General features: G+C 42.6%; 1 pseudogene; it reads left to right on the plus strand.

Moving 5' to 3' along the window:
* Positions 1-12292: 12292 nt before the first annotated feature.
* Positions 12293-17124, plus strand: LOC120057443 (annotated as a pseudogene).
* Positions 17125-26840: the final 9716 nt, after the last annotated feature.

Here is a 26840-nt window from a genome sequence, read left to right on the forward strand (position 1 = left end):
GCGGCTCTTTTACTTTGTTCTTATCCAACATCTCTCCATCTTTCTTTCCTCTCCTTTTTCTCCTGCTTTGCCCTGTCTCTCTGGGCACTTCTAGTTTCCATACCTTTACATTGATGGATCATCTGAAAATAATCAGAACCCTTGACTTTTCCCACATTTTGTTACGTTACAGCCTTATTCTAAAATTGATCAAATATTTTCCCCCCTCATCAATCTACACACAATACCCCATTATGACAAAGCAAAAACAGTTAAAAAAATAAATAGTGATAATAATAAAAAATATGAAAAAATAACATTTACGTAAATATTCAGACCCTTTACTCAGTACTCTGTTGAAGCACCTTTGGCAGTGATTACAGCCTCGAGTCTTCTTAGGTATGACGCTACAAGCTTGGCACACCTGTATTTGGGGAGTTTCTCTCATTCTTCTCTGCAGATCCTCTCAAGCTCTGTCAGGTTGGATGTGGAGCGTCGCTGCACAGCTATTTTAAAGTTCTCTCCAGAGATGTTTGATCGGGTTCAAGTCTGGGCTCTGGCTGGGCCACTTAAGGACATTCAGAGACTTGTCCCGAAGCCACTCCTGCATTGTCTTGGCTGTGTGCTTAGGGTTGTTGTCCTGTTGGAAGGTGAACCATCGCCCCAGTCTGAGGTCCTGAGCGCTCTGGAGCAGGTTTTCATCAAAGATCTCTCTGTACTTTGCTCCGTTCCTCTTTCCCTCGTTCCTGACTAGTCTCCCTGCCGCGAAAAAAACATCCCCACAGCATGATACTGCTGCCACCACCATGCTTCACCGTAGGGATGGTGCCAGGTTTCCTCCAGACGTGACGTTTGGCATTCAAATCAAATCAAATCAAATTGTATTTGTCACATACACATGGTTAGCAGATGTTAATGCGAGTGTAGCGAAATGCTTGTGCTTCTAGTTCCGACAATGCAGTAATAACCAACAAGTAATCTAATCTAACCTAACACAACAATCTTCCACAACTACTACCTTATACACACAAGTGTAAAGGGATAAAGAATATGTACATAAATATATATGAATGAGTGATGGTACAGAACGGCACAGGCAAGATGCAGTAGATGGTATAGAGTACAGTATATACATATGAGATGAGTAATGTAGGGTATATAAACATAAAGTGGCATAGTTTAAAGTGGCTAGTGATACATGTATTACATAAAGATGGCAAGATGCAGTAGATGGTATAGAGTACAGTATATACATATACATATGAGATGAGTAATGTAGGGTATGTAAACATTATATTAAGTGGCATTGTTTAAAGTGGCTAGTGATACATTTTTACATAATTTTCATCAATTCCCATTATTAAAGTGGCTGGAGTTGAGTCAGCATGTTGGCAGTGGCCACTAAATGTTAGTGGTGGCTGTTTAACAATCTGATGGCCTTGAGATAGAAGCTGTTTTTCAGTCTCTTGGCCCCTGCTTTGATGCACCTGTACTGACCTCGCCTTCTGGATGATAGCGGGGTGAACAGGCAGTGGCTCGGGTGGTTGTTGTCCTTGATGATCTTTATGGCCTTCCTGTGACATCGGGTGGTGTAGGTGTCCTGGAGGGCAGGTAGTTTGCCCCCGGTGATGCGTTGTGCAGACCTCACTACCCTCTGGAGAGCCTTACGGTTGTGGGCGGAGCAGTTGCCGTACCAGGCGGTGATACAGCCCGACAGGATGCTCTCGATTGTGCATCTGTAGAAGTTTGTGAGTGCTTTTGGTGACAAGCCGAATTTCTTCAGCCTCCTGAGGTTGAAGAGGCGCTGCTGCGCCTTCTTCACAACGCTGTCTGTGTGGGTGGACCAATTCAGTTTGTCCGTGATGTGTACACAGAGGAACTTGAAACTTTCCACCTTCTCCAATACTGTCCCGTCGATGTGGATAGGGGGGTGCTCCCTCTGCTGTTTCCTGAAGTCCACAATCATCTCCTTTGTTTTGTTGACGTTGAGTGTGAGGTTATTTTCCTGACACCACACTCCGAGGGCCCTCACCTCCTCCCTGTAGGCCGTCTCGTCGTTGTTGGTAATCAAGCCTACCACTGTAGTGTCGTCCGCAAACTTGATGATTGAGTTGGAGGTGTGCATGGCCACGCAGTCGTGGGTGAACAGGGAGTACAGGAGAGGGCTCAGAACGCACCCTTGTGGGGCCCCAGTGTTGAGGATCAGCGGGGTGGAGATGTTGTTTCCTACCCTCACCACCTGGGGGCGACCCGTCAGGAAGTCCAGGACCCAGTTGCAAAGGGCGGGGTCGAGACCCAGGGTCTCGAGCTTGATGACGAGTTTGGAGGGTACTATGGTGTTAAATGCTGAGCTGTAGTCGATGAACAGCATTCTCACATAGGTATTCCTCTTGTCCAGATGGGTTAGGGCAGTGTGCAGTGTGGTTGTGATTGCGTCGTCTGTGGACCTATTGGGTCGGTAAGAAAATTGGAGTGGGTCTAGGGTGTCAGGTAGGGTGGAGGTGATATGGTCCTTGACTAGTCTCTCAAAGCACTTCATGATGATGGAAGTGAGTGCTACGGGGCGGTAGTCGTTTAGCTCAGTTACCTTAGCTTTCTTGGGAACAGGAACAATGGTGGCCCTCTTGAAGCATGTGGGAACAGCAGACTGGGATAAGAATTGATTGAATATGTCCTTAAACACACCAGCCAGCTGGTCTGCGCATGCTCTGAGGACGCGGCTGGGAATGCCGTCTGGGCCTGCAGCCTTGCGAGGGTTAACACGTTTAAATGTTTTACTCACCTCGGCTGCAGTGAAGGAGAGCCCGCAGGTTTTGGTAGCGGGCCGTGTCAGTGGCACTGTATTGTCCTCAAAGCGAGCAAAAAAGTTATTTAGTCTGTCTGGGAGCAAGACATCCTGGTCCGCGACGGGGCTGGTTTTCTTTTTGTAATCCGTGATTGACTGTAGACCCTGCCACATACCTCTTGTGTCTGAGCTGTTGAATTGCGACTCTACTTTGTCTCTATACTGGCACTTAGCTTGTTTGATTGCCTTGCGGAGGGAATAGCTACACTGTTTGTATTCGGTCATGTTTCCGGTCACCTTGCCCTGGTTAAAAGCAGTGGTTCGCGCTTTCAGTTTCACGCGAATGCTGCCATCAATCCACGGTTTCTGGTTTGGGAATGTTTTAATCGTTGCTGTGGGTACGACATCGTCAATGCACTTTCTAATGAACTCGCTCACCGAATCAGCGTATTCGTCAATGTTGTTGTTGGACGCATTGTGGAACATATCCCAATCCACGTGATCGAAGCAGTCTTGAAGCGTGGAATCAGATTGGTCGGACCAGCGTTGAACAGACCTGAGCGCGGGAGCTTGCTGTTTTAATTTCTGTTTGTAGGCTGTAAGCAACAAAATGGAGTCGTGGTCAGCTTTTCCGAAAGGAGGGCGGGGGAGGGCCTTATATGCGTCGCGGAAGTTAGTATAACAATGATCCAAGGTTTTACCAGCCCTGGTAGCACAATCGATATGCTGATAGAATTTAGGGAGTTTTGTTTTCAGATTAGCCTTGTTAAAATCCCCAGCTACGATGAATGCAGCCTCAGGGTGTGTGGTTTCCAGTTTACATAGAGTCAGATAAAGTTCGTTCAGGGCCATCGATGTGTCTGCTTGGGGGGGAATATATATGGCTGTGATTATAATCGAAGAGAATTCCCTTGGTAGATAATGCGGTCGACATTTGATTGTGAGGAATTCTAAATCAGGTGAACAGAATGACTTGAGTTCCTGTATGTTGTTATGATCACACCACGTCTCGTTAATCATAAGGTATACACCCCCGCCCCTCTTCTTACCAGAAAGATGTTTGTTTCTGTCGGCGCGATGCGTAAAGAAACCAGCTGGCTGCACCGACTCCGTTAGCGTCTCTCGAGTGAGCCATGTTTCCGTGAAGCAAAGAACGTTACAGTCTCTGATGTCTCTCTGGAATGTTACCCTTGCTCGGATTTCATCAACCTTGTTGTCAAGAGACTGGACATTGGCGAGTAGTATGCTAGGGAGTGGAGCGCGATGTGCCCGTCTCCGAAGCCTGACCAGAAGACCGCTTCGTTTGCCCCTTTTACGGCGTTGTTGTTTAGGGTCGCCGGCTGGGATCAGATCCATTGTACTGGGTGGAAGGCAAAACACAGGATCCGCTTCGGCAGAGTCATATTCCTGGTTTTAATGATGGTGAGTTGACGTTGCTCTTATATTCAGTAGTTCCTCCCGACTGTATGTAATGAAACCTAAGATTACCTGGGGTACCAATGTAAGAAATAACACATAAAAAAACAAAATACTGCATAGTTTCCTAGGAACGCGAAGCGAGGCGGCCATCTCTGTCGGCGCCGGAAGTCCAGTCAGGCCAAGTCCATTCAGGCCAAAGAGTTCCATCTTGGTTTCATCAGACGAGAGAATCTTGTTTAGATGCATTTTGGCAAATTCCAAGCGGGCTGTCATGTGCCTTTTACTGAGGAATGGCTTCCATGCAGGCTTGATTGGTGGAGTGCTGCAGAGATGGTTGTCCTTCTGGAAGGTTCTTCCATCTCCACAGAGGAACTCTGGAGCTCTGTCAGACTGACCATCGGGTTCTTGGTCACCTGCCTGACCAAGGCCCTTCTCCCTCGATTGCTCAGTTTGGCCGGACAGCCAGCTCTAGGAAGAGTCTTGGTGGTTCCAAACTTCTTCCATTTAAGATTGATGAAGGCCACTGTGTTCTTGGGGATCTTCAATGCTGCAGACATTTTTTGGTACCCTTCCCCCAATCTTTGCCTCAACACAATCCTGTCTCGGAGCTCTATAGACAATTCCTTCAACCTCATGGCTTGGTTTTTGCGCTAACATGCACTGTCAACTGTGGGACCTTATATTGACAGCCGTGTGCCTTTCCAAATCATGTCCAATCAATTGAATTTACCACACGTGGACTCCAATCAAGTTGTACACTCTAAAAATTAGGGGTTCATCAAGGGTTCTTTTAAGATCCTCAAAGTTCTTTGAAGAACCTTAGGGTTCTTGGCACTGAAAATGACCCCTAAAAGGTTCTTCCAAGAACACTATAGGTTCATCAAGGAACCTCCTTAGTTGGTGGGGGTTCTTGCAGGAACCTAACTGCCCAACTGAAATATTTGGATTTGAATAATGAAAGGACAGCAGGTGCAGTCACTCCTCAATTTAAGGTAAGGTGTGTCCCTTGAATGATCTAAATTGATATTGTTTTATTATGATAATATCTATCTTTTATAATTTTGCAAATCTTTCTAAAATGGACACAATTCAATGGATATCAATCACCAAAGAGGCTATAAGAATATGTTGAAGTCTAGCTGTATAGGGTGCAGATGACTGAACTGCTCACATTTGTGTCTGTGTCTGCAGGTATACAGACAAGGAGGCATACAAGAGGTATGTCAATTGGTATTGGCATGTTATGCAGATCACATTTACCATCCTCCTCCCTTACCTCTTCAATGAATATCCCATAGGCCTCTACATTATGGACAAGGTATTATCAAAACTGTTTTTTTTGTTTCACATTCACCACAAAAACCAAGCTATGAATACTGTTGTGTGCATGTTTTGTTAATCATCAGTATAATTACTATTTTTTGGATTCACAGACTTCAGCCGCCCTACACCTCTGATGAATATAACAGGAAACCTGTTCGATCATCATGCACTGCAAAATAATTCTGGCTATGGATACGGAGAACATCAATACATTAACATCAACATGCCAGATGATACAGTATACCCATTCGTTGGACTTGGGGTTCTGTTGGGAGTTTACCTTGTGGCGAAATCCTGCACGGAGCCTTCACCATGCGCTGCCACTTTAAGAGCGCATGAGCAGTAGGGAAGGAGGAAATAAAAGAGCTCGTTCAGCTCTTTGGGGAGGAGCTCTTGGGTGGCGCGACAGTTTTGATTGTGTGTGCTATGCTGCAGAAGTTTTTTGTTTGTCTTCAGCGTATGTAGTTATACAGTATTTAAATCAATCCTCGGTGTGATCGCTCGACGACGTGGTTGTTCTCATTTGGGACCGCGACGGTTATGGATCAAATGGATTAGTAGCAACATTGTTGCGAAGCGTTAAACTACAACCCAACACACCATCGGACAGTCAGACCGTACACCTGCACCCTAAAGACCACAGCTAAGACCTCTCTTGTTCCCTTTCTCTCTTTCTCTTCCCGCTATGTTCCAGTGCTTTACTCTGCAACAGACTCTATTTTCCTAAATGCATTGAAGTTCATTGGAGCTGGACTAGTGTGTATATGAACACCCCACATTCATACCCTCTGCACTCCTCCACTGGAAGAGAATACAAACTATTGCAAATCCTCTGTGTGATGACTGGGTTCATTCTTTATTGTATGAAGTTGCTGTTTATTTGCTCTGCCATTATTATTATATGAAGTATGCTTGGTGGGGTTACCAAGAATTGTGGAAGGACTGTGCTGTGATGTGGGATCTATAGGGTGTGTATTCTTTTTTCTCTCCGCTGGCTATCTGGTCAACAGGCTACACTCTAGGCAGTCTCTTCTGCTGATGTGTGTGGGTCTGGTAGTGGTACTCTCGCTGTTCTACTATTTTTCTTTCGGCATGGTTAATACCTGCCTGGCGCCCGAACAAAATCTTCTTTACCCTTCTCTAATTAATACCGCTACAACCTCATATTTGAATGATCTTATTCTGCTTTGCCACTAAAATCATAATAAACACTAAGAACTAAAATATTGTGTTATTGTTGTTATTGTTATGCGTATTATTATTCATAATAATAATAATAATAATAACAAAAATGAACCCCAAAAGATTCTTCGAGGATCCATTAAACGGAGCTCTTTGAAGAACCGTTTTGAAGGGTTATTCAAAGAACTTAGGGGTTCCCCCACAGTTTCAATTTGAAGAACACCTAAAGGATACTCCAGGAACCTTTTCTTTTTGGAGTGTAGAAACATCAAGGATGATCAATGCAAACAGGATGCACCTGAGCTCAATGTCGAGTCTCATAGCAAAGGGTCTGAATACTTATGTAAATAAGGTATTTCTGTTTTTGCTTTGTCATTGTAGGGTATTGTGTGTAGATTGGATTAAATAAAACATTTTCCAAATCATTTTAGAATAAGGCTGTAACGTAACAAAATGTGGAAAAGGGGAAGGAGTCTGAATACTTTCCGAATGCACTTTATGTTAGACAATGATCTGAGATATTATTATTACTCCATATCTATAGTATGATACTTAGGTGACTTGTGACCTCCCTGAACTTTGACTGGTTAAATGGAGTACTGTGCCTGCTATTACTCATTCTGCAACTGGTTTAGCTTTATTTCCTCCTCCTTAATTCCCTCCTCCATTTATGTTTCACCCATTTCTCTTCATTCTCCCTTTGCATGCTCTACATTTCAGTATTCTATTAATGTCTTTCTCCATCTCCTCACTTTCAGTCATCTCTTTCTCCACCTCACTATCCCGTCTCTGCATTGATATGTGGAGAAAGTGTATTAATCATTTTTTATTCTGTGTGAATCTTTTTCCTTTCTTTTTCTTACAACTGTCTGACCATGCCAGATTTCGAACTTCAGATACCCTCAGGCTATCTGGTATAATCTAGTTAATACTAGTGAGTAGGCCTACTTTTCTTACTGATACAGAAACACTTTTAGCTACATATTATTTTCTGACTCACCTGTTGGTCGGATTCATGCAGTTGTCAAGAGTTTTAAAAAAGTACACACTTAAGAAATTATGCTGTAGTTTTATAATGTGGATGGTCCAGGTCAGAGCCATGTATTTTCTAAATATATGACTCTGGTCCAGGCTAGTGGTTCTTTCTTTGGTTCTTCATTCTGTAGTTCTAGCCATTTTGTTGCATTGTAATGAGATTAGAATTGTGGCCTACTGGTCTAAAATTGCAGAATTCTGGAGATTTAGAATAATACAAAATTCTTAATAATAATAATATTTATTTTGCTTTAATAGCGCATCTCATTACAGAAAATCTCAAAACGCATAAAAAGCAAAACAAACAACAAATGTAAATTGAAATGGAGATTGAATGTCTCTGTTTGGCTTCGGGTGAAAGGGTGGGAGTTGAGGCAGTTTGATTTGGACTTTAATTATGTTATGTCTAGACAAAAGTCATACCTAGCCTTCTATTTAGAAAATCTAGCTAAAGGTCCTTATTAGTTCAGTTTTTGTCTTTATAGCTGCCCATAGATGCGGTCTCAATTCTCAGATATAAATCTTACATTTGCAGCCAAAGAAATGTGGTTTATTTGAAATAGATTTTTTAAAAACATTTTAGTAATTCAATGCGTTTTTGTGTGTGAAAATGGTCATATGGTTCGTTGTTGGGCTTCTTGGGTCTCCAGTCTCCACAGTGGTCCTTGTGCCTTGTGGTCCAAAGCCTGGTTCAACCACAGAGTTCTTAGTTTAACCCAGAGGTTCAAACACTTTATGTGCGCCTCCAGATCTGTAGGCGGTCGATACTGTGCGTACAACATTGTGTAGTACCAGTTGACAACCACCGACAGATTGCAGTGGGCCTCAAAATAATCCAGAATCATGCTTTGAACTTCGGAGTAGGGCTGTGGCGGTCACGAAATTCCGTCAGCCGGTGATTGTCAAGCAAATAACTGTCGGTCTCACGGTAATCAACGTTAATTAACATAAACACATTTAGCATCTCCAGACATCTCCTACCCTTAACCTTGTTCTGAACACCTCAAAAACAAAGGTAATGTGGTTTGGTAAGAAGAATGCCCCTCTCCCCACAGATGTGATTACTACCTCTGAGGGTTTAGAGCTTGAGGTAGTCACCTCATACAAGTACTTGGGAGTATGTCTAGACGGTACATTGTCCTTATCTCAGCACACATCAAAGCTGCAGGCTAAAGTTAAATCTAGACTTTGTTTCCTGTATCGTAATCGCTCCTCTTTCACCCCAGCTGCCAAACTAACCCTGATTCAGATGACCATCCTACCCATGCTAGATTACGGAGACATCATTTATAGATTGGCAGGTAAGGGTGCTCTCGAGCGGCTAGATGTTCTTTACCATTCGGCCATCAGATTTGCCACCAATGCTCCTTATAGGACACATCACTGCACTCTATACTCCTCTGTAAACTGGTCATCTCTGTATACCTGTCACAAGACCCACTGGTTGATGCTTATTTATAAAACCCTCTTAGGCCTCACTCCCCCCTATCTGAGATATCTACTGCAGCCCTCATCCTCCACATACAACACCCGTTCTGCCAGTCACATTCTGTTAAAGGTCCCGAAAGCACACACATCCCTGGGTTGCTCGTCTTTTCAGTTCGCTGCAGCTAAGGACTGGAACGAGCTGCAACAAACACTCAAACTGGACAGTTTTATCTCAATCTCTTCATTCAAAGACTCAATCATGGACACTCTTACTGACAGTTGTGGCTGCTGTGCGTGATGTATTGTTGTCTCTACCTTAATGCCCTTTGTGCTGTTGTCTGTGCCCAATAATGTTTGTACCATGTTTTGTGCTTCTAGCATGTTGTGTTGCTACCATGTTGTTGTCATGTTGTGATGCTACCATGCTGTGTTGTCATGTGTTGCTGCCTTGCTATGTTGTTGTCTTAGGTCTCTCTTTATGTAGTGTTGTGTTGTCTCTCTTGGTGTGATGTGTCCTATATATATTTATTTTTTTACATTTATTTTTATCCCAGCCCCTGTCCCCGCAGGAGGCCTTTTGCCTTTTGGTAGGCCATCATTGTAAATAAGAATTTGTTCTTAACTGACTTGCCTAGTTAAATAAAGGTTAAATAGAAATTGTATAAATAAATAAATAAATAGCATCTCCTGGCTTCCACTACAAGCCACTGATGCAGACCTTTGGAACATCAACATTTTAAAAAGTCTAATAAATCCATGTAATATAGCCTACACCTTCACAGTAAATCCATTATTTATTTTAGACAGGTCTAAAGAAACATGAAATGAAGAAAATGTAGTCTATTTCAGAAGAACAGAATATCATACTCTGAGTTGTCCTTATGTTAGGTTCTGATCTGGCTGTGCCAAATGGCTGTGGGCTAACTAGTTAATTTAGCAGACAAGATTTGCTTAGAATTCCATGGCATTATTTTATATTATTTTATAGTATGAAGAATACAATTGAATAAAGCTGAATAAAATAGAAAGGATATTTTCTCCAAAGATTTGAGGGAGTGCGCACATGAGGCTATTCTGTGTTGAGGGCTTAATTAACAAAGAAATACGTACTCCTATGTACTCAATTTAGAGTTATTAATGTAACTTTAGTTGTTCTACAAATGTAAGGCTGCATGATGTGACTCTAATGATGATTTGAAAAAAGTGCCTTGAAAGGCAGGAGCTCTGCTTTGTTTTGCGCCAGCTGTATACACTTTATCAGTCTCTCATTCACAATTTGACATGCACTTAATAATGCCTCAAATTTCCCAGCAGCATTCCCTTTGTGTGGCCGTAATGCACCCTAAAAAAATCCATGCCTTTTGCGACCAGTGTCCTTTTGCGGCCTTGGCCCAGAATGCCCTTCTCACTGAGTCCTGCGCGCTCTGAAGCACCTCTCACTCACATGGCTCTCCATCACGTGATCGGGTCTTTCTCACAGACTACAAGTGAAGACAGACACATCGGGGATGCAACTGCATGAGTCCTTATCCAATTCCGAGGTGCATATTGAAGATATTGGAAGCACTGTCCATATTTACTTTTAATCAGCTGACAAGATGAGTAGGTCTAACGAACAGCAAAAGCACAAACCTATGTCAATATACTATCCCCAATAGTACAAAAGTTGACCTATTCTGTGTGAGAAATAAATATTCCAAACATAGTCTGAGACAGTTGTGGGATGCGATAGATCCCAAATTAATACAACAACTAAAACTTTGTTATGCAATGTGGCTGATGCAACAGATCAGAACATTTAGCTTTAAATGTTGATAAACTATTAGGCTATTTCTTCACACTATAAGCACAGCAATGTGCACATGGCAGTAGGCTATAAGCACAAATGCTCAGTTAGCAGGAAAACACCATTATTAAAAGTGACCGCAAATGTGATTATGCATGTAATGCTTTTATTATAAAAGTGCATTTTTATGATGAAATTATCTTCCCCAAACTTGAAACTCACACGCTGCTTATGTATGCCAGTTACGCTCTACACCCCTTGTAAAGTGGATTAATGTGCTAAATTTTAAGAAGTTATGTCACGCCCTGGCCTTAGTTATCTTTGTTTTCTTTATTATTTTAGTTAGGTCAGGGTGTGACATGGGGGAGGTTTGTGTGTTTTTGTCTAGTCGAGGGTGTTTGTAGTGTCTAGGGGGTTTTGGTAGAGTTTATGGGGTTGTGTTCAGTGTAGGTGTCTAGGTATGTCTATGGTTGCCTGAGTGGTTCTCAATCAGAGACAGCTGTCTATCGTTGTCTCTGATTGGGAGCCATATTTAAGGCAGCCATAGGCATTAGACAGGTTGTGGGTAATTGTCTATGTCTATGTTGCATGTGTGCACGTAGGTTTGTAGCTTCACGGTTGTTTTTTTTTGTATATTTGTAAAAGTGTTTGTTTTGTCTTCGTTATATTAAAAGAAGATGTATTCGTATCACGCTGCGCCTTGGTCCTCTCTTCCACAGAAAGACGATCGTGACAAGTTATTTGGCCACTTTAGTTGTGATACAAACCTTATCAAAATATATAGGCCTATGGGCTAGGCTACATGAGGTGTGTCACTATGATTTGAAAAATCAGTGATAGGCTAATATTGTCACCCATCAGACTATTTTGGATTTAATCTTGTCTTTACATATACTAAATAATATATGTGTGACATTTGTTTTGATTTAGAATGAACCATTATCATGCACTCGTCTTGAAACAAGGGCAGCGGGAAAAAATACATGTCATCTATGCACTTAAATAGCGAATGGAGGACGCTTTTCCCGTGGTTCATTTTCATGCCAGCCAGGTACACTATACTCCTGTTGTAAAGATAAGCAATGTGCTTAATATTAAGAAAGTTGAGAAATAAATATAGTAGAACTAGCCTATAGAAAGCTGACGGGATCCTCCTCTTTTTAATAGAGGCCATCACTCTGTTTTCTCGTGCAATTGCATAGCCTAAAGAAATGTTGCGCAACATGAGCTCATGGGCTCTCATGGTGTAAAGGGGTGTGTAACTGGTGGCAGGGAAGTCAGACGCAGGAGAGCAGAACTAGGTAATAGCCGGAGCAGTTTAATTGCAAAACCAACGGCATAAAGGAATAACCAACATGGGTACAAAAACCCGACGCGCACCAGTAAACATGTGCACAAGCACTTACAACAAACAATTCCACACAAAGACATGGGGGGGAACAGAGGGTTAAATACACAACAATTAATGAGGGAAATGAAAACCAGCTGTGTAGGAAAACAAGACAAAACAAATGGAAAATGAAAAGTGGATCGACGATGGCTAGAAGACCGGTGACGCCGACCGCCGAACGCCGCCCGAACAAGGAGAGGAACCGACTTCGGTGGAAGTCTTGACACATGAACTGTTTGATTAGATTTTCGATTACATTTGCATTGATGGTCAGAGTGATTAGAGAAACTAGAGTGCTGAGTACCAGGCAAGTTTGGTAGGCTACTAATGACCATCAGCAGCATCAGAGCTTGGAGAAGCCTAATTACGGTGACGAAATGGTCACGTGGAATTTGACTGCCTTCATGACTTGTGACCGCCGGTGTGGACGTAATACGGTCACAGCAACAGCCCTACTTCAGAACAGAACGCCCTTCAAAGGAGTCATCTCAGGGGTGGCGATGGATGTTCAGGTGGTGCCCGGTGTCTGACACGCTGGGTGAATGGAGAAAAATAAGAAAGTCTGTCAGTGCTGTTGTTTTTTGGTAATGAACAGCTAGCTGTGCATGTGAAGCTTGGTTATGTAAAATACACTGTAAGAACTTTTTCCAAACTACGGCAGTGTAAAAATTGTTACGGATTTGGACATGTTTCAAGTCTGTGCAAATGGACAGAGAAACTGAAGAACGGTGTGTAGAATGACGATGGTGTTGCAATTGTGGTGGGGAACATGATCCTGAGTTCCTGGAGTGCCCTGTAAGGGTGAAGAAGATTGAGGTGGCAAAAGTTAGAGCGGTCAATCGAATCTCCTATGGCTATTAAAAGAGTTGAGAAAACAAGTGACCCTTTTGAAGATATGGTAGTGGATGCACCACAGCCAGTAGTAAATGTTTGCTGCAAGTCAAAAGATTAGAGGTAGATTTTGTGGCGTTCATTGCCACAGTTATAAACTTTACGGCTCAAGTGTCAAAGAACTAAAAGAAACTGAAAATGATTGTGGCTGAGGCAGAAACGTTTTTGGGACTTCAGTAGGTGGCAACATGCACACTAAATTGTGCGAAAGCCAATATACCATAGAAGAAGAAAACGACCACTGACAAAAAGTGCTTATCTGTTCTTTTGAGTTTTGATGTTGAGTCTTTGCCTGACAAAGTGATGTTAGGATATATAAGTTATCCTGTACGAGCTTTTGTGCAGAATACAGTACGTTGTTACAGATGTCAAGCTTATGGACATGTGGCAACAGTGTGTAGCAGGGTGGTTCCTATGTGTGAGAAGTGTGCAGAAGGGCATGAGACAAAGGAATGTGTAGCATTGGGGAAAGTAGTGGTATGTGTTTATTGTAGGGGTGCCCATTGGGCTGGGGATCAGAAATGTCCCGTGCGAGAGAGGCAGGTTGAGGTTTTCAGGGTTAGAGTAGTGCAGAAGTTGTCATATGCTGAGGCAGTGAAGAAAGTAGAGGAAGATGGGTCAAGGGGGAGGGATCCTGAGAGGAGTGGTGTGAGTAGTAGATCTGTACCAGTACAGAGGGATAAACCAACAAGTGATGTATGTTTCAGTAAGATTGGATTTTTGGCATTTATAGCAATGGTTATCACCAGTACTGCAGGGATGGAACAGAAGTCGCAGAAAATAGAGGTTGTGGTGGCAGCTGCAGAGAGGTATTTGGGTGTGCGAGATTTGACATCAGAAGAGTTACAGGGTGTGTTAAGTGGTGGTGTCCCATACTTTCAGGCTGTTGGCCTGAAGTAGGACTAAATAGATTTAGTATGTTGCATTTTTTTGAGTGTAGTGTATATATACAGTTGAAGTCAGTAGGTTTACATACACCTTAACCAAATACATTTAAACTCCGTTTTTCACAATTCCTAACATTTAATCCTAGTAAAAATTCCCTGTCTTAGGTCAGTTAGGATCACCACTTTATTTTAAGAATGTGAAATGTCAGATTAATAGTAGAGAGAATGATTTATTTCAGCTATTATTTCTTTCATCACATTCCCAGTGGGTCAGAAGTTTACATGCACTCAATTAGTATTTGGCAGCATTGCCTTTAAATTGGGTCAAACATTTTGGAAAGCCTTCCACACACTTCCCACAATAAGTTGATGAATTTTGGCACATTCCTCCTGACAGAGCTGGTGTAACTGAATCAGGTTTGTAGGCATCCTTGCTCGCACACGCTTTTTCAGTTCTGCCCACAAATGTTCTATAGGATTGAGGTCAGGGCTTTGATGGCCACTCCAATACCTTGACTTTGTTGTCCTTAAGCCATTTTGCCACAACTTTGGAAGTATGCTTGGGGTCATTGTCCATTTGGAAGACCCATTTGCAACCAAGCTTTAACTTCCTGACTGATGTCTTGAGATGTTGCTTCAATTTATCCACATAATTTTCCTACCTCATGATGCCATCTATTTTGTGAAGTGCACCAGTCCCTCCTTCAGCAAAGCACCCCCACAACATGATGCTGCCACCCCCGTGCTTCACGGTTGGGATGGTGTTCTTCGGCTTGCAAGCCACCCCCTTTAACCTCCAAACATAACGATGGTCATTATGGCCAAACAGTTCTATTTTTGTTTCATCAGACCAGAGGACATTTCTCCAAAAAGTTCGATCTTTGTCCCCATGTGCAGTTGCAAACCGTAGTCTGGCTTTTTTATGGCGGTTTTGGAGCAGTGGCTTCTTCCTTGCCTTTCAGGTTATGTTGATATAGGATTTGTTTTACTGTGGATATAGATAATTTTGTACCTGTTTCCTCCAGCATCTTCACAAGGTCCTTTGCTGGGATTGATTTGCACTTTTCGCACCAAAGTACGTTCATCTCTAGGAGACAGAATGCGTCTCCTTCCTGAGTGGTATGAAGGCTGCGTGGTCCCATGGTTTTTATACTTGCGTACTATTGTTTATACAGATGAACGTGGTACCTTCAGGCGTTTGGAAATTGCTCCCTGTCACGCCCTGACCATAGAGAGCCATTGTTTCTCTATGGTATTGTAGGTCAGGGCATGAATAGGGGGTGATCTAGTATTTCTATGTCTGTGTTCTAGTTTCTTTTCTATGTTGGTGTTTTTGTATGATTCCCAATTAGAGGCAGCTGGTAATCGTTGTCTCTAATTGGGGATCATATTTAAGTCGTTATTTTTCCCACCTGTGTTTGTGGGATCTTGTTTATGTTTAGTTGCCTGTTAGCACTTTATTGACTTCACGTTTCGTTCTTTCTTTATTGTTTTTGTGCGTTTCACTAAATAAATATGTGGAAACCATATCACGCTGCACCTTGGTCCGATGATTCTAACGACGAATGTGACACTCCCAAGGATAAACCAGACGTGTGGAGGTCTACAATTTTTTTTTCTGAGGTCTTGGCTGATTTCTTTTGATTTTCCCATGATGTCAAGCAAAGAGGCACTGAGTTCGAAGGTAGGCTTTGAAATACATCCACAGGTACACCTCCAATTGATGTCAATTAGCCTATCAGAAGCTTCTAAAGCCATGACATCATTTTCGGGAATTTTCCAAGCTGTTTAAAGGCACAGTCAATCTAGTGCATGTAAACTTCTGACCCACTGGAATTGTGATAAAGTGAAATAATCTGTCTGTAAACAATTGTTGGAAAAATTACTTGTGTCATGCACAAAGTAGATGTCCTAACCAACTTGCCAAAACTTTGTTAACAAGAAATTTGTGGAGTGGTTGAAAAACGAGTTTTAATGACTCCAACATAAGTGTATGTAAACTTCCGACTTCAACTGTATGTATATATATATATATACACACACACACAAAAAATCTATCAAAGTTATACTCCAGTCTAGTAGGTGGTGATAATACAACATTTATTGGAATCCAAACAGCATCGAAGAAGACAAAAAACAATAAAAAATTATAAATAAATAAGACAAAAAGAGCGTTTTGATTGTTTCATTTTGGGTGACTTTTTACAGGTAGGCTACACTAACATCAAGAGCACATTAGAGCCAAGAGGATAGGCCCTATTTCCAATGTGGTCCTTGAAGGAATAGACAGACAGCAGTATTAACCAATATAAATACAGAGTAGAGCTATCCCAATGTAAACACAATATTCTGCCTTTTTTCTAGAGGAAGCAATGTCTCCCTCCTCCCTCAAGCTGTACGAGGCACAGTTCTTTGGTTTCACCCCTCAGACCTGCATGGTGAGGGTATACAGCGCCTTTCAGGACTGCCTGAATGAATTACTGCTCGTTGTAGAAGCGGTGTTCGTGAGAACTAAGCGGGACTGAGCCCAATGGAGAGCAACTATGTTCAAGGGCAAGAGAATGCTCCCAAAAGTTGCAGATATTCCTTCAGGAACGCTTCAAACGTCTGTCTTGTCGCATGGAAACTGTTTTAGTCAACAATGTCCCCTCAGTCCCGCCTAATGTGTTGTTACCTGATGACCAGCCACACAAAAAGTACTTTCAACGTTTAGAGGAGGTTTTTAATCTGGAGTCTTCCCTGGCGGAGCTGCAACTGGTGTACCAGGCAGAGGTGTGTGGCAGGCAGGCCTTGCTGGCTGAACTGGAGGAGCAGAGAGAGGTCCAAGAGCAGCTGGATGGAATCCTGAGGTGGATTGTAGAACTACAGGCAGCGTGGATGCAGGAGGGAATGGCAAGCTTCCACAACAGCTTCCGTGTGATAATGCAATCAGTCAAGAAAATGCAGGCTGTCATTGGAGAGGTCAATAAGCAAAGGACTGGATGAGGACTCGTCAGTGGGAAGGACCCACATGGTGTAAAATACTTAGTGGTGGTTTGAGAAGGGTAGGTCACAGGGGTAATTACATTCTGACTTGGAATAGCTCCCCCTGTTCGGCATAAGATACAAATAGAATTCTATGCCTTTGGATGTATGAATAATTATACAATTCATCAGACCCAAGTATTATCGGCAAGAATGTGAGCACTTTTTAAACCAAAAATTCATCTTTGTTTTGATGTATTTCCTTTTTGATGGCTTTCTATACATTGTAAATACACTGCTCAAAAAAATAAAGGGAACACTTAAACAACACAATGTAACTCCAAGTCAATCACACTTCTGTGAAATCAAACTGTCCACTTAGGAAGCAACACTGATTGACAATAAATTTCACATGCTGTTGTGCAAATGGAATAGACAAAAGGTGGAAATTATAGGCAATTAGCAAGACACCCCCAAAAAAGGAGTGATTCTGCAGGTGGTGACCACAGACAACTTCTCAGTTCCTATGCTTCCTGGCTGATGTTTTGGTCACTTTTGAATGCTGGCGGTGCTCTCACTCTAGTGGTAGCATGAGACGGAGTCTACAACCCACACAAGTGGCTCAGGTAGTGCAGTTCATCCAGGATGGCACATCAATGCGAGCTGTGGCAAAAAGGTTTGCTGTGTCTGTCAGCGTAGTGTCCAGAGCATGGAGGCGCTACCAGGAGACAGGCCAGTACATCAGGAGACGTGGAGGAGGCCGTAGGAGGGCAACAACCCAGCAGCAGGACCGCTACCTCCGCCTTTGTGCAAGGAGGTGCACTGCCAGAGCCCTGCAAAATGACCTCCAGCAGGCCACAAATGTGCATGTGTCTGCTCAAACGGTCAGAAACAGACTCCATGAGGGTGGTATGAGGGCCCGACGTCCACAGGTGGGGGTTGTGCTTACAGCCCAGCACCGTGCAGGACGTTTGGCATTTGCCAGAAAACACCAAGATTGGCAAATTCGCCACTGGCGCCCTGTGCTCTTCACAGATGAAAGCAGGTTCACACTGAGCACATGAGCACATGTGACAGACGTGACAGAGTCTGGAGACGCCGTGGAGAACGTTCTGCTGCCTGCAACATCCTCCAGCATGACCGGTTTGGCGGTGGGTCAGTCATGGTGTGGGGTGGCATTTCTTTGTGGGGCCGCACAGCCCTCCATGTGCTCGCCAGAGGTAGCCTGACTGCCATTAGGTACCGAGATGAGATCCTCAGACCCCTTGTGAGACCATATGCTGACACATGCACATTTGTGGCCTGCTGGAGGTCATTTTGCAGGGCTCTGGCAGTGCACCTCCTTGCACAAAGGCGGAGGTAGCGGTCCTGCTGCTGGGTTGTTGCCCTCCTACGGCCTCCTCCACGTCTCCTGATGTACTGGCCTGTCTCCTGGTAGCGCCTCCATGCTCTGGACACTACGCTGACAGACACAGCAAACCTTTTTGCCACAGCTCGCATTGATGTGCCATCCTGGATGAACTGCACTACCTGAGCCACTTGTGTGGGTTGTAGACTCCGTCTCATGCTACCACTAGAGTGAGAGCACCGCCAGCATTCAAAAGTGACCAAAACATCAGCCAGGAAGCATAGGAACTGAGAAGTGGTCTGTGGTCACCACCTGCAGAATCACTCCTTTTTTGGGGGTGTCTTGCTAATTGCCTATAATTTCCACCTTTTGTCTATTCCATTTGCACAACAGCATGTGAAATTTATTGTCAATCAGTGTTGCTTCCTAAGTGGACAGTTGGATTTCATAGAAGTGTGATTGACTTGGAGTTACATTGTGTTGTTTAAGTGTTCCCTTTATTTTTTTGAGCAGTGTATATTATCCACAACATTTGAATAGTAACAGAGGCTCAAGCTGTTAGTATTTTTTGAATCTCCCAGTCTTAAAGAGGAAGTTCACCCATTTTTACATGGGGCCTTATTTTCACTCTTTCTGTGCGTGTAGTTGATCCCCAACTGTAAAAAAAAGCAAGTTTAGTTAGTCATCACTTGCCATAGACTACATTGTGTTATGAAACACTCAACTAACTAATTTCAGAATCTTATTCTGGATAATGTCTCCGCACAAAAATTTTGAAAAATTCCTTTGTCCTATAAATCCATATTTGCATAGTTTTGTTGTAAACCGCATCATTCAAACATGCATTTATACCACAGTGGGAGAAAAAATGAAAATACAATTGTGCAGGGACATCGTCCATAATGAGATTCTGATGTAATAGGAGTTGGTTTGGAGTGTTATGGAGCGTTTTATAACATATTTTAGACAGATTTATATAGTGCATTGTAGTCAATGGCAAGTCATGACCCATCAAATTGTGACAAACATTTTTCTCTGTAACAAAACTGTTTGGGGGATCAGCTACAAGCTCAGAAAGAGTGAAAATAACATGTTAAAATGGGTGAACTTCCCCTTTAACTCTGGATCTATGAAAAGCATTTGTTTGGAGCCATAGTCACCACAAGGGGGAACCATTGCTTTGTTATTTCATCTCAAAAATCAATTGACCAAGCAGTGCGTTTGTAAGGTGTGAATGATTTTGATTCTTTGTTCCGTAATATCTTTTAGGCACTATCATTATAAACATTTAACACTTACCTAATTTTTAATGAATAAAGGTGTGATTGTGCAATTGCATCTGAAAAAATGTCAATCCTTTCCCTTGCCAATCATGGTCTGTCTGTCAGATACAGTCTGGGCTTGTCTGTGAGGACTGTGATGTCTAATGCTGTATGATGTTGACTGACTGATAAGCAGCTCGTTTAACAGTAGGCTGCTCTGACACTGTGGTCTCAGTGGGAGATCCTGCAGTGATTAGACTGTGTGATGTCCATGACTGGAACCCCAGACAACCTCTTCACAAGGGTTCTTCCTGTTACTGGATACCGGGAATGTATTTATGTTTAATAAAAATACATCTAATTGAATGTTGACCTACATTTTACCAGCAGAAAATGTAAATAAGTGTACAGATTTTCTCCCAAACAAGGCAATATGCACTGCACATCCAAAATGTGTTCTTGTGTTGGGGACATGTTTGTAAGAACAGGGATTTTCTGCTCCCAAAAGTATTTTTTTGTTCCTACTGTATGTCCAGATGCACATTTTACATGCATGTACACAACCCAATTCTGAATAGCTTTTATAATGTATAATTATTTGAATATGTTTTTAGCCTGTTGTGGTGGATCTAGTCAGGTAATCTCAAAGTAGCATAACATGTCTGTGACACCAGGTTCAAACCTTTTCATGCTCATAATTAAACCTGAGACATGTATGTCAGATTCATTTTTTTCTTTCTGGAGCTTGGGAGTACTATTACAAATCTTGGTATACTCTGCCTTTCTTTTCACAAGTAGAAGCATACCATTTTTGTGGTTTATGATGTAAAAAGGCACAACATTTTGTCAATGCAATAGATGGAAGCACAATAGAAATTGACATTTTACGAGAGAGCACAAATGATTGGTACCGTCTGAAAAAATGAATTCCATTCCATTTTGCATAATTCACATAGCACTATTGTGAATGTTATGGCACAATACTGTATACTGTACAGTAGTTCTGTTCCCTAAAAAAGTGACATTCTTGGATGTAGTGCTGCTGGAGGGCTAGCACTGTGAGCCTGAGCATAATAAAAGGGATGAGGAGCGCAGTGAGGGGTCGGAGGGGGGACTGGGTTAGCAGCCTCAACCGCTCTGTCTCTTTCATCTGTCTCTCATTAAAACCAAAGCAGCGGGGGCTGCCCAAACGAGCCCAAGGATGCAGGGATGGAGCCTCGCATCAGGAGGGTGGAATTGGAAGACTGGACAGGCTGTCTCCCGTAAGCCCCTTTTCCCTCTCTTTCCTTATTCCTCTCTCTCCTCAATCCACTTTCCCAATCCCTCTTCTCCTCTCCCCAATCCACCTCTCTCCTTACCCTGCCACTGGGATCACTCTGGGGCTCAACTCCACTGATAAATAACTCTTATCTCTCTCTCCACCTTCTCACTCAGCCAGGACACATTCCTGACAGGGCTGCAGAGTAGCAGCTATCCCTGAATGGGCCTGAAATAGTGTTTCTGTCAGATAGAGAGCCAGTGAGTGATGCAGGACGGCAACATTAATTAGGTTCAATCTGGGATGGGGTGATTAAGAAGGGTGGGGGGGAAGAGACCGACCCCATTAGTTTAGTGATAGAATGAGAGAGCTCTTTCTCCATATATGGGGGATACTGTAACGATAGTCTATGTCGTCCTCCTCATCGGACGAGGAGAGGCGAGAAGGATCGGACCAATATGCAGAGTGGTTAGTTTCCATGGTAATTTAATAACACGAAAACCATATGCGATACAAAACAACAAAATGAAACTACCGTTACAGTCCCGTGTGGCGAAACACTAACAAGGAACAAACACCCACAAAACACACGTGAAACCCCGGCTGCCTAAGTATGATTCTCAATCAGGGACAACGATTGACAGCTGCCTCTGATTGAGAATCATACCAGGCCGAACACACAAAACCCCAACATAGAAAACAACACATAGACAACCCACCCAACTCACGCCCTGACCATACTAAATAAATACAAAACAAGGGAAAACAGGTCAGGAACGTGACAGATACAGAGAGAATGCTGATGTGAGTATGTGCAGGTTTGCTATGTGTGCTTATTACCCTTGACCTGTGCACAGGTAGGTCAGTGAAAAGAGATTCACTCTTTAGGGGTGAAATTTTAACATCCCAATCTATATTGCCACTCAGCTACGATTGGTCTTGAAAATCATTATATGCAAGGAAGGTAGTATGATCAATACTTTGGGTCTAGTCAGATTTCTCTAAGGCTGGTCTGTCGTATGCTGAAGTAGCTACTGAAATGAACGCTTTATTTGCAGTTAAATTGCATAATATTGTAAATACAGACGTGTTAATGTAACGAGAAGATGTGATTCGGAGATCAAATAAAGGGGAAGAATTTGACTTCAAGAGCATATTAAACAATGTAGAATTGTGATTACAGGAGGAAAGTCATGTGGATTATGCAAACATTATTTTTTTTTAGGTGGTACCAGTTCTGTTATGACCTTGTCCGTTTCCATTGTGCTTCCATCTATTGGTAAGTCCTTTAGAAAATGTGATGTTGAGATTAAATCAGAAGGTGTGGGAGTGATGGTCGATAGAAGGGGTCGCCATATGTGGACGATCAATAGGGCTCGTGGAAAGTTCTCCTTGGGCTAAACCTACATGGACAGATTATGCAGCCAATCAACAGAAAGTAGCTGATCAATTATGCGTACATATTCCACTTTGTAGATGGTTAAACAAAACAGGCTAAATTGTGATCCTTTCATGGTCATATGTCCTTACATGCAGATCAATAAGATTGAGATTTTCATTGAGCGTTGCTACTTTTTTAGCAACTTCTTTCCTCATTGAGAAACTTACAATTGTATAAATGTATATAAAAAATATATTCTGTCCTATTCTTATATGAACATAAAAGGCACATAAAAACAAGTCAGTACGCTTGCGACCGGCAGAACATGAAGTAAAAAGAGATTTAATCTTTATTCAGCATGGCACTTGGGGAACAACCCTGGCAAGAGTTCCCCACAATGATTACACGTTCAGGTTTTCAGTGGTTTCCACTACATGCATGGTCCTATAGCAACCAGAAAATGCAGGCAGCAGAAACTATGCTTGTTATTCACCTTAGGTTCTTTTAGTTTATTACAGACACTCAAACTGCATTCTGAAGTAGTCAAGTGTAGCCTTCTCTAATCAGCTATGTGCCATTTTTGGTGGAGTTGAAACAAACATTTGTTATAAGATCTCCGAACTGAAATGAAGAACAGTCTAGCCACATTGTATGATATATAATTGATTGATTCCACCATAGTTTTAATTTATTCTAAAGAAATCACATATACAGTGCATTCAGAAAGTATTCCGACCCTGTGACTTTTTCCACATTTTGTTACGTTACATCTGTCATGACGTTGGCCTAGGGGTAGGTTTATGACAGTCATAAATACCTCTTTCCCCCCTTTTCCCTCTCCCTACTATAACTGATGTGACATAAGAAAACCCCTTGGTTAACATAGAGATTCTGGGAACATCAGAAGTGGGGGGAAATGAACTATATTCTGGTAATCCGACCAACTGAACATATGCCGTGGTACTTAAAGTATATTATATCGGTTCGGTTGCCCTCTGACACATTCTCATCAATGATAGAATGACAAACTCTACTGTGGAAAGTCTAAACGTCGGAGGTATCGGATTCACATGGAATTGTTGTTTAATTCAAATGTTTGAATATGAAATTATTTGTGAAGAGATTAAATGTAATTTTAGCTTCCAAATGAGAGATTTGGATTTTCATAAATTTGGGCTTCTGCTCAACTAGGGGCCCGCCCCTGTGAAGAGACATGGGTTATAAACTTTTCAGACACACCCCTCTCCCTCCACTATAAAAGCCATTGACAAAAATATAACTTCCTGTTCCAGGTACATTTAGGATGACGATCCGATGTCAGAATGGTTCAGATAATAACTACAGAACTAAGCCAACATCAGCATGGACTTTGGTTGTAAATGGTATGAACTTTGAACTCGTATTCACTACAGAAGTGATACCTCCTAGCCGTTGAGTTAGTAACAGCTGCTACAAACGCAGGTTAGGAAGGACAGTCAGAGTATCCCGTCTACTACACATCGACGCTACTCCAACGAATCCAGTGACCACCAGAGACATTCTTCAAAGGACAGAGGACTCGGGTTGGCGATACGGTCGTCCATCTACCACCAACCTACTGAAGCGCAGCTCAGAGTAAATATTTATTGCATTTTCCTTTTTCAAATGGGCGGTAATTTAGAACGCATAAGATACTGTATTTGCGATAACACAGCTTCGCCTATGTTCCAGTCTCCCGCTCTTTCACTAAAACCCAGCCCCCCCCTTTCCTTTGTGTAACAAGCTGTCATGTCTATTCCGCCCGCTAGGGACGTTTGCCTTTATGACGGCAAGTTTGTGATTCAAGTTATGATTTAATTGGATATGTGTGATTCTGTGTGATTAGTTGGGTATTTAGTAAATAAATAATTAAACCCAATTTTGTATTGCTGATTCAACTTGTTAGCCAGGATTCTTGCAGATAACCAAGGATTTACCACTTTCAGATGAGACTGAATAAAATGACGATTAATGTGACTGCTATGGATGTAAAATATTACTAAATCTTTAAGAGTTTATTCGGAAGATAACAGCTCTATAAATATTCTTTCGTGGTGTCCCTCTCTAGTTAATTACGTTTACATGGTTAGCTCAATCAGGTAATATTAATTACGGAGAAATTATTTTATAGAATAGCATGTCATAGCAATTAATCTGGCATAGTCAAAGACACGACACATCCTTATTCTAAAATTGATTAAATAGTTTTTCCATCATCAATCCACACACACACACACACACACACACTACCCCATAATGACAAAGCAAAAACATGTTTAGATTTTTTAGCAAATTTAATACAATAAAAAAATGGAAAAATCACATTTTACATAAGTATTCAGACCCTTAACTCAGTACTTTGTTGAAGCACCTTTGGCAGTGATTACAGCCTCGAGTCTTCTTGGGTATGATGGTACAAGCTTGGCACACCTGTATTTAGGGAGTTTCTCCTATTCTTCTCTGTAGATCCTCTCAAGCTCTGTCAGGTTGGATGTGGAGCGTCGCTGCACAGCTATTTTCAAGTCTCTCCTGAGATGTTTGATCGGGTTCAAGTCCGGGCTCTGGCTGGGCCACTCAAGGACATTCAGAAACATTTCCTGAAGCCACTCCTGCATTGTCTTTGCTGTGTACATAGGGTCGTTGTCCTGTTGGAAGGTGAACCTTCGCCACAGTCTGAGGTCCTGAGTGCTCTGGAGCAGGTTTTCATCAAGGATCTCAGATCTCTTTGCTCAGTTCATCTTTACCTAGATCCTGACTAGTCTCCCAGTCCCTACCGCTGAAAAACATCCCCACAGCATCATCCTGCCACCACCATGCTTCACCGTAGGAGTGGTGCCAGATTTCCTCCAGACGTGATGCTTGGCATTCAGGCCAAAGAGTTCAATCTTGGTTTCATTAGACCAGAGAATCTTGTTTGTCATGGTCTGAGAGTCCTTTGGGTGCCTTTTGGCAAACTCCAAGCGGGCTTGTGCCTTTTCCTGAGGGGAGTGGCTTCTGTCTGGCCACTCTACCATAAAGGCCTGATTGGTGGAGTGCAGCAGAGAAGGTTGCCCTTCTGGAAGGTTCTCCCATCTCCACAGAGGTACTCTGGAGCTCTGTCAAAATTACCATCGGGTTCTTGGTCACCTCCCTGACCAAGGCCCTTCTCCCCCAATTGCTCAGTTTGGTCGGGCAGCCTGCTCTAGTAAGAGTCTTGGTGGTTCCACCTTCAATGCTGCAGACATTTTTTGGTACCCTTCCCCAGATCTGTGCCTCGACACAATCCTGTCTCGGAGCTCTATGGACAATTTCTTCGACCTCATGGCTTGGTTTTTGCTGTGATATGCACTGTCAACTGTGAGACCTTTTATATAGACAGATGTGTGCCTTTCCAAACCATCTCCAATCAATTGGATTTACTATTTTAGAATATGTTTGTAACGTAACAAAATGTGGGAAAAAAGAAGGGGTCTGAATACTTTCCGAATGTACTGAATGCCTACAACTACATAACTGTATTGGGGATTTCTGTTGGCCGCAAAACTAATTTATTAAATCCAGTGCTCCTTATGTTCTCTTCCTGTGCATCCCATTGCAAAGTAGTAAGTAGTTGAAAAGTTTGCTAATTAGCTAAAATGCTAAAGTTGTCCATGATGAGATTCGAACTTGCAACCATCTGTCTTATGTAACCATACCAAATGTAACATATAATACTCATTTGAGTTACCCGGATTTAAGTTTACTATGTTACGTCTAGTCTGAGACCAGGCTGTCCCTCCCAACAGCCTCCCAGCCTTTGTTCATCAGAGGCCTTTGTTATTCCACGGCTGCCATTTGAGGACATACTGTCATTGGATTGACGTGACCCTGGGATGCTCTCCAGGGTGCTAAAAGGCCATTGCTCTCCTACTGCTGCACCTAATGGAACAAGGCTCCTGGTTAACCTTCAACCTCATATACTGTAACCAAGACATCATCGTTCTCATAACTTTACTATTTGTTTTTACTGGCCTGTTATTGAGCTTGAGCTTGTAATTACGCTGATGTTCTAGTCGGATGATCTGTGTTTTCTGCTTTTGAAGCAATAGAGACTGCTAGGACAATAGAGACAAGGTGGTCTCTGTCTACCATTATACTGTATGTCAAGTTTACAGCTTAGGGAGAATTGTGTTGATGCATTAGATTGAGAGACAAATAAAATTGGATAATTAAACGTCTCTGTTGAAAGACACTAATCCAGACGCTTATAAGAAATCCCGCTACGACCCCTGACAAGCCATCAAACAGACAAAGCGTCAATACAGGACTAAGATCGAATCCTACCATGCCGGCTCTGACGCTCGTTGGATGTGGCAGGACTTGCAAACTATCACGGATTACAAAGGGAAACCCAGCCGTGAGCTGCCCAGTGACACGAGCCTACCAGAAAAGTTAAATGCCTTCTATGCTTGTTTCGAGGCAAGCACCACTGAACCATGTATGAGAGCACCAGCTGTTCTGGACGACTGTGTGATCTCGTTCTCCG

The sequence above is a fragment of the Salvelinus namaycush genome, chromosome 12, assembly GCF_016432855.1.
Source record: "Salvelinus namaycush isolate Seneca chromosome 12, SaNama_1.0, whole genome shotgun sequence".
NCBI classification, from domain to species: Eukaryota; Metazoa; Chordata; class Actinopteri; order Salmoniformes; family Salmonidae; genus Salvelinus; species Salvelinus namaycush.